Source organism: Martes martes, assembly GCF_963455335.1.
Source record: "Martes martes genome assembly, chromosome: 9".
Lineage (NCBI taxonomy): Eukaryota > Metazoa > Chordata > Mammalia > Carnivora > Mustelidae > Martes > Martes martes.
In genome coordinates this window covers 20,296,640-20,305,206 of record NC_137896.1, presented here as the reverse complement: position 1 = coordinate 20,305,206, position 8,567 = coordinate 20,296,640, and the positions used below count along the sequence as shown (strand labels likewise).

General features: G+C 42.1%; 1 pseudogene across 1 annotated transcript; it reads right to left on the bottom strand.

Annotated features, from left to right (window-relative positions):
- Window positions 1-7,733: 7,733 nt before the first annotated feature.
- Window positions 7,734-8,269, bottom strand: LOC308349040 (frataxin, mitochondrial-like; annotated as a pseudogene). The gene has a single exon. The product of its transcript is annotated as a frataxin, mitochondrial-like (transcript).
- Window positions 8,270-8,567: the final 298 nt, after the last annotated feature.

The window sequence follows — 8,567 nt, the reverse complement described above, 5'->3', positions numbered from 1 at the left end:
TGACTTCTTCTTTGCCGGTTTGAATACCTTTTATTTCTTTTTGCTGTCTGATCGCTGTTGCTAGGACTCCTAGTATCATGTTGAACAATAATGGTGAGAGTGGGCATCCTTGTCATGTTTCTGATCTCAATGGAAAGGCTCTCAGCTTTTCTCCATTGAGGATGATAATCGCTGTGGGTTTTTCATAGATGAATTTCATGTAGTTGAGGAATGTTCTCTCTATCTCTATATTCTGTGGAGTTTTAATCAGGAAGGGATGCTGTATTTTGTCAAATGCTTTTTCTGCATCAATTGAGAGAACTATGTGGTTCTTGTCTCTTATTTATGTGTTCTATCACATTGATTGATTTGCAAATGTTGAACCACCCTTGCATCCTAGGGATAAATCCCACCTGGTCGTGATGGATAATCCTTTTAATGTATTCTTGGATCCCATTAGCAGGGATCTTGTTGAGAACTTTGGCATCTATATTCATCAGGGATATTCATCTGAAATTCTCCTTTTTGATGGGGTCTTTGCATAGTTTTGGGATTGAGGTAATGCTGGCCTCATAGAAAGAGCCTGGAAGTTTTCCTTCTGTTTCTATTTTTTTGAAATAGCTTCAGGAAAATAGGTATTATTTCTTCTTTGAATGTTTGGTAGAATTCCCCAGGGAATCCATCATGCCCTGGACTCTTGTTTTCTGGGAGGTTTTTGATCACTGCCTCAATCTCGTTACTGGTTATGGGTCTAATCAAGTTGTCAATTTCTTCCTGTTTCAGTCTTGGTGGTTTATAGGTTTCCAGGAATGCATCCATTTCTTTCAGGTTGCTTAATTTATTGTCATATAGCTGTTGATAATTTCTGATAATTGTATTTATTTCCTTGGTTTTAGTCGTGATCTCTCACCTTTCACTCATAGTTTTATTAACTTGGGTCATTTCTCTTTTCTTTTGGATAAGTCTGGCCTGTGGTTTATTGATCCTATTAATTCTTTCAAAGAATCAGCTTCTAGTTTCTTTAATGTGTTCTACTGTATTTCTGGTTTCTAATTCATTGAGCTCTGCTCTAATCTTAATTCTTTCCCTTCTCAGGCGTGGATTAGTTTTAATTTGTTGTTGATTCTCCAGGACTTTAAGGTGTAAAGATAGTTTGTGCATTCAGGATTTTTCTTTCTTTCTTTCTTTTTTTTTTTTTCTTTTGAGTGAGGCTTGAATGGTTATGTATTTCCCCCTCAGGACCATCTTTGCTGTATCCCACAGGTTTTGGATCGATGTGTCTTCATTCTCATTGGTTTCCATGAATTGACTAAGTTCTTTGATTTCCTGGTTGACCCAAACATTCTTGAGCAGGATGGTCTTTAGCTTCCAGGTGTTTGAACTTGTTCCAAACTTTTTCTTGTGATTGAGTTCCAGTTTCAAAGCATTTTGGTCTGAGAATATGCAGTGAATAATCTCAATCTTTTGGTATCAGTTGAGACCTGATTTGTGACCCAGTGTGTAGTCTATTCTGGAGAAAGTTCCATGCACACTTGAGAAGAATGGGTATTCTGTTGTTTTAGGGTGGAATGTTCTGTATATACCTATGAAGTCTATCTGGTCCAGTGCGTCATTCAAAGCTTTTGTTTCTTTGTTGATTTTCCATTTAGCTGATCTGTCTGTTGCTGAGAATGGAGTGTTAAGGTCTCCTACAATTAAGGTATTATTATTATCAATGTGTCTTTTTATTTTGGTTAACAATTGGCTTATGTAGTTAGCTGCTCCCATGTTGGGGGCATAGATATTTATAGTTGTCACATCTTCTTGTTGGATAGACCCTTTAAGAATGTTATAGTGTCCTTCTGTATCTCTGACTACAGTCTTTAGCTTAAAATCTAATTTGTCTGATATGAGAACTGTTACCCCAGCTTTCTTTTGCAGTACCTTGGCATGAAGGATGGTCTTCCATCCGTTCACTTTCAGTCTGGATGTACCTTTAGGTATAAATGAGTCTCTTGTAGACAGCATATGGATGGGTTCTGTCTTTCTATCAAATCTACAATCCTGTGCCATTTTATGGGAGGTTTTAGGCTGTTCATGTTGGGAGTGATTATTGACAGATAAGATTTTATTGTGATCATGTTGCCTGTGAAGTCCTTGTTTCTATGGATCATCTCTGTATATCTCTGTTCTGTATCACTCTTGGGGTCTTTCTACTTTTATAGAACCTCCCCCTTAATATTTCTTGCAGGCCAGCTTAGTGGTCACATATTCTTTCAGTCTCTGTAGGTCCGGGAAGTTTCTTATCTCTCCATCTATTCTGAGTGTCAGCCTTGCTGGATAAAGAATTCTTAGATGCATATTCTTCTCATTTAGTACACTGAATATGTCTTGCCAGTACTTTCTGGCTTGCCAGGTCTGATGCTATTCTGATGTTCCTCCCTCTGTACTCAAGGAATCTATTCTCCCTAACTAACCTTAAAAAGGTTTCCTTGGTTCTAAGATTTTCAAGTTTTACTATTACATGCCTGTGCATTGATCTGCCCTCATTGATCTTGGGGGGTGTCCCCTTTGCCTCTAGGACATGATTGCTTGTTTCATTCAACAGATTGGGGAAGTTCTTGGCTATGATTTGGTCAAATATATCTTCTAGTCCTCTCTCTCTCCACCCTCTCAGGGATCCCAATAATTCTGACATTGGAAAGTTTCATGGCGTCATTTATTTCTCTGACCATCCCCAGCTCCAACGAACCAGATGAATTCATAAGAAGTTCCCTGGAAAAGCAGGTGCCTGACCACGACTTGCAATTCCTGTTCCAGCTCTCTTGTCCTGCAGCTGCCTCTCATCCACTGTGTTCCTACATCTCCCTGGTTGACTTCCAGTACTGCTGGAAGGAAGAGTAAATGCCCCTCTCAAATAACCCTTCTTTGGTCAGGAGGGCAGTGAGAGGGAAAAGCCCCAACCATTCCACCAAGGAGGACCTGGGCCACGCCATGTAAACACATCCAAGCACCTATGTCCTGGCAACCATGATAGTTTGCAGGGGAAACCAACCAAGAAAGATCCAATGCCACCACCCTTCTTTGCATTTCTAAGAACATTGTGATTTCCAATGTTTCTTTCTTTGTGGTTCAACACTTGCACATCCTTCATCTGCCACAACCCTGGGAGGTCACTATATTTGTTCAGGTTTTATAAAAGGAATACAAACATTTATAGAGTGAATAAGCTTTCTCTGGTTCCCACACTGAAGTGGTAACAAAACTGGTATCCTCTGCACATCACAGGACTCTCTCCACTGCTAACATTTCTTGTTCCCAGCCTCCCAGCCTCCCTAGACGAAACTAACACACCCACTTTAGAAGGAAATATTGAGGATTAAATAAAATGAAGCTTGTCAAGCACTTTGTGCCATGGCTACACATAGTAATGATAGTTGGCCTTATTTAAATTTTTAATTCCAGTTTCCCTTTTCTAACCATGTAATTAATTGTTTCATATCCATCTTCTCTGCTAGACTGTATGCTCCAAGAGGGTAAGGATTGCAACTGCTCTCATTAATACAATCTGAAAGGAAGAAAGAAAGGCAGACAATATTCTACAGAAGAACATAACAGAATCTAAAGCTTCCATACAATTCACAATGCCTAGAATACATCCTAAATTATTCAATGTGCAAAAAGCAGAAAAACATGACCATCCTCAACAACAACAACAAAAAAAGACAATCAAAAGAGACCAACACCTAGAGGATCCGAGTGTTGGAATTAGCAGACAAGGGTTTTAAAGGACCTCCTGTAACCATGATTAAGGACATAAGGAAGATATACTCATGAGTTAAAAATAGGACATCTCAGCAGAAATACAGAAATTTTAAAAAAGAACCGAGTGGAAATCCAAGAGCTGAAAACTTACAATGTCTGAAATTTTAAAGTTCACTAGATGGATTTAAGAGCAGGATGAAAGTGGTAGGAAAAAAAAAAGAGTAAGCAACCTTAAGAGAAAATTTTCAATCTAAACAACAGAGAGAGAGAAAAGTTTGAAAAAACAATGAATTGAGCCTCAGGAACTGACGGAACAATATCAAAAGGCCCAACATAGATGGAATTCTGGGTCTAGAAAGGGAAAAGAGAATGAATAAGGCCAAAAAAAAACTTTAAATTTTTAATTAAAATTTTTAAAAAATTTTAATAATGGCCGTAATTCAAAAGTGTCTTGAGTTGGTGAAAGGTATAAAATTGCAGGTTCAAAAAGTTCAACTAAACCTAAGCAGGATAAATACGAAGAAAACCATCATAATACAACTGCTGAAAACCAAAGATTAGGGAAAAGTTTTGAGAGAAGCCATAGAAAAATGTCACAATAAGAGAACAGTGATTTGAAGGATCCATGACTCATGGACTCCATGACGGATCCATGACTCACAGACTCCATGACTCCATTCATAACTGTGGAGACCATGAAGGTATAACATCTTTAGAGTGTTGAAAAGAACAACTGGATTTTATACCCAGCGAAAATATCCTTTAAGAATGGAAGGTGCAACCAATTAAGGAATGAAGAGGTCACTGAGGCACAGGTAGAGCATGATGATGGTGGCACGAGGGTAGGGCCCATGGAGGTAGAGTCGCCCAGGGAAGCCTCACTGAGAGGGGAACACCGTAAGCTGGAACCTGAGAGCTGAATAGCAGCCAGCCTTGGGACAAGTCTCACTCCCCATCACACCTTTGCTCTAGCGTGTACCTGGCAGGGGCACCAAGCAGTTGTATGGGATGAGAAAAGAGAAGACTATATGGATTGCAGATTTCTGAGCCCCTCCCTGAGTGTTTGCTTTAGTGTGCTGAGCCCCTGGGACTTGCATTTTAAGATCTTCTTTGGGTGATTTGAATCAACAGTGACTAAAGGACTCCACTGAGAAACCCCAGGCTGGCCACAATATTTGGTCTCCACCCTTTAGACCCTTGACAACCAGAGAGGGAGAAGATGAAGTAACTGGACCTCCCTAACGGGAGGGCCTGAAGCTGCAACAGGAAATCCAGCAGAGCTGTTCCCCAAAATGCACGCAACCATCAAAAATCACATTATTGAGGGCTCTCTGACTGCAGAGAGAAAAATGTTTATGCTTCGTAAAAAAGCTAACAAAAAAACCAAGATAATTGCCATTATATTTTACTATTACCTACAATAACTTCATACGTAAGGAAACAGAGAAAGGATATTGGAAGGGTCTATCTGAAAATGTTGAAATGGCTCACCTTTGATGATAAGGAAACAAATCTTTTATTCCCTTTGTGCTTGCCTCTACTGCCATATTTTGAGCAATACATATATATACTCATTTTAGTTTTCCCCCTGTTGGTTAGGCAAAACAAATTCAAGATACACAAGGCTTCTGGAATTTCTAGTGTCCCTCATCTGCATTAAAAATGCACTTCAGGGGCGCCTGGGTGGCTCAGTGGGTTAAAGCCTCTGCCTTCGGCTCAGGTCATGATCCCAGGGTCCTGGGATCGAGCCCCGCATCGGGCTCTCTGCTCAGCGGGGAGCCTGCTTCCCCCTCTCTCTCTGCCTACTTGTGATCCCTGTCTGTCAAATAAATAAATAAAATCTTTTTTTAAAAAAATGCACTTCAGGCATGTGAGTTTTGTAACTTATCAAGGGAACAGATTTCATTTAGGCTGCTTTTTGGCTGCAAGTTAGAGAAAATGGTAATGAATTATTGTCTCATGTAATAGCAAATACCACAGTCAGCAGCTCCAGGTTTGGCTCATCTGGACTTGGCCCATTCAGTGGCTCTGTGTTTAACCAAAAGCATAGCTTCTTTCTGTTTTGGCTCTGCCCTCATCAACGTGTCAGTCTACCCTGGGCTGGCTCCTCTCACTACCACAAAGTGGCTGCCACAGGTCCAGGTGTCACATACCTACATGAAAACCTCCAGCAGCAGAAGACTATGACTCCTCGTGCAGCTTATGTCTTGTCAGTGAGGAAACCTTCATCAGGGGACTTCAACACCTCTCCATGGCCAGGATAGGATCACATGCATTTTCTAAGCTGGTCATTGGAAAAGGAATGGGATGACTGACTTAGACAAGTCAGAATTTACTAGAATGACATGGAGGAGGAGTAGACAGGAACAAAACCCAAGGTTTGCTCGAAGGAAGATGGCTTCGTGTCAGGCAACCCATCGGCTTTCTTACATAATGCTTCTTCATTTGGCCCACTTGAGTGTGAGAGATGAAAAGTCAAGGTCTGAAGTTTATCAGCCTCTCTACTCATTCATTCATTCATCCAATATTTACCAAGTGCCTCTTATAGATCAGAGAGTGTGTTAGGTGGAAGGCATACAGTTGTAAATAAGATAAGGAAGACTCTCTCTCCAGGATGCCTGGGTGGCTCAGTGGATTAAACCCTCTGCTTTCAGGTCAGGTCATGATCTCAGGGTCCTGGGATCAAGTCCTGCATCAGGCTCTCTGCTCAGCAGGGAGCCTGCTTCCCCCTCTCTCTGCCTACTTGCGATCTCTGACTGGCAAATAAATAAATAAAAATCTTTAAAAAAATTTTAAAAAGATAAGGAAGACCCTCTTTCCACACAGTGCATGTATTTTAGCGTGTGGTTTTTGACTTTTAGAGGGGAAGAAAAGTGATTTTTTTAAAAAGGTGGTCCATGTGGGCGGGAAGTAGACCAGAGATAAGCCACAAATGAGAAGTGGGTTGTGGTTCCTGGCTCTGGTTTCAGAGGCAAAGCCAACAGCCAGCCCCCAAATGAAACAGACAATTGTGAATGAGTTCAACTTGTTTAGAGGGAACATAGTAACAATCTAGCAAAACTTGCAAAGACCTCAGCAGCCAAAGTATGTGCTTGTAAGAGAATTCCCACAGGCGTAGTCACACTGGCCCACAAATCCCTTTGCACAATGATACTATCGGCAGTATAGTTTGTCACAGCAAGAACAGAACTAATCTAAATGTCCATCAAGAGAAGACTCCTCGGGGCGCCTGGGTGGCTCAGTTGGTTAGGCAGCTGCCTTCGGCTCAGGTCATGATCCCAGCGTCCTGGGATCGAGTCCCACATCGGGCTCCTTGCTTGGCGGGGAGCCTGCTTCTCCCTCTGCCTCTGCCTGTGCTCCCTCGCTCTCCCTCTCTCTCTCTGAGAAATAAATAAATAAAATCTTTAAAAAAAAAAAAAAAAAGAGAAGACTTCTCATACAAACCGTGAATCCACATAATGGAATACTTTGCAGTCATTCAGACAGGGCAGATCTGCACCCCGAGCATGCTGATGTGAAACCAACTCCAAGGTCAAGTTTTGGTTGTTGTTGTTTTAACATTCATAGGCAACTCTTGAATGAGTCTCATTTGTGGACAGTGAGGTGAAGTTGGCCAGCTGCTCTTTATGTGATTTTTTGCAGTTCGGTCCTTCAAAGAATGGATAGTGAAATCAAGTCATTTCTCCTTCTGATATTTCTCCTTCTTATTTTTCTTTGTATAACAAAGAACGTTATATATAAATGTATATGTATATGTATAATGTTATATATAAATATATGCATATATGGACATTATCAAAGAGAAGGGATATCCTGTGAAGGAAGAAATCAGACAATACATTTTTGTAAAAGACTATGGAAATTAAAAATCGGAATTTGGGGGAGGGTGGGAGGCAACGCATTCTTTTCACAGAGCTGAGACACGGCAGACAACCATCTTCAAAATCGGGAATGGAAAAAAACAGACACTTAGATATAGAAGAAAGCCCGGGCTCTTGACTTTATAGCTTTTAATGTCTTTGGAATTGGGCTGGGCACCAAGTGCCCTTTCCAGAAGAGGCCAGAGAAGATCAGTCCCACTTGGTTTTTAAGGTCTTAGTCAGGCCAGTGGCCAGCAGATGCTGGAGGGACACATCGTGGTGGGAGTACACCGGGTTCTTCCCCATTCAGTCATAAGTCTTGCCCCCCAAACCCTGCCGAGGTGAACATAACCAGATTTGCCTGTTTGGGGTCTGCTTGTTGATCCCATAGGTTCCTGGATCTCCACCCAGTTTAACTGTTAAAACACCACTCCCAGACGAGACCTCACAGTCTTCGAACGTGTAAGGTCTTTCTGCGAGGTCTTCAACAAAGTCTGCTTAAGGAGTCCAGGGTCTTCTCTGCCAGTCTTTCATGGGTGGTCTCATCCAGAGAGTCAGGGTGCCCCGAAGTTCCCATTGTCGCACAGTCATCAAACAGACACCTGCTTTTTGACATTCACAATGTGATGGAGGCCATGGAGGCTCAAACCAGCAGGCCTGGGTATGCAAGTTGCTGCAGTCCCCATGTGCGGGCCACCGTGGCCATAATGCAGGTGTCCCTCATCGCCCTGGGAGGTGCCCCATGGGGCAGGAGGGATCAGCTGCGGGGCGCCGAGTGACCACAAGCTGCTCACAGTCTGCGGCCACTGTGCCCTCCCTCCAAGGTCAAAGACATGCGGAGAGTACGATGTAGAGGACTCGTGTTATCATGTGTGCTTCTGTTGTCACAAAGGACTTCTGCAAAGACGAGAAAGACACTGCCTCTGGGACAGAAAGCTGGAGGCCTGGGGACAGTAGTGGAAGGAAGAGCTGTTGTCACCCTTT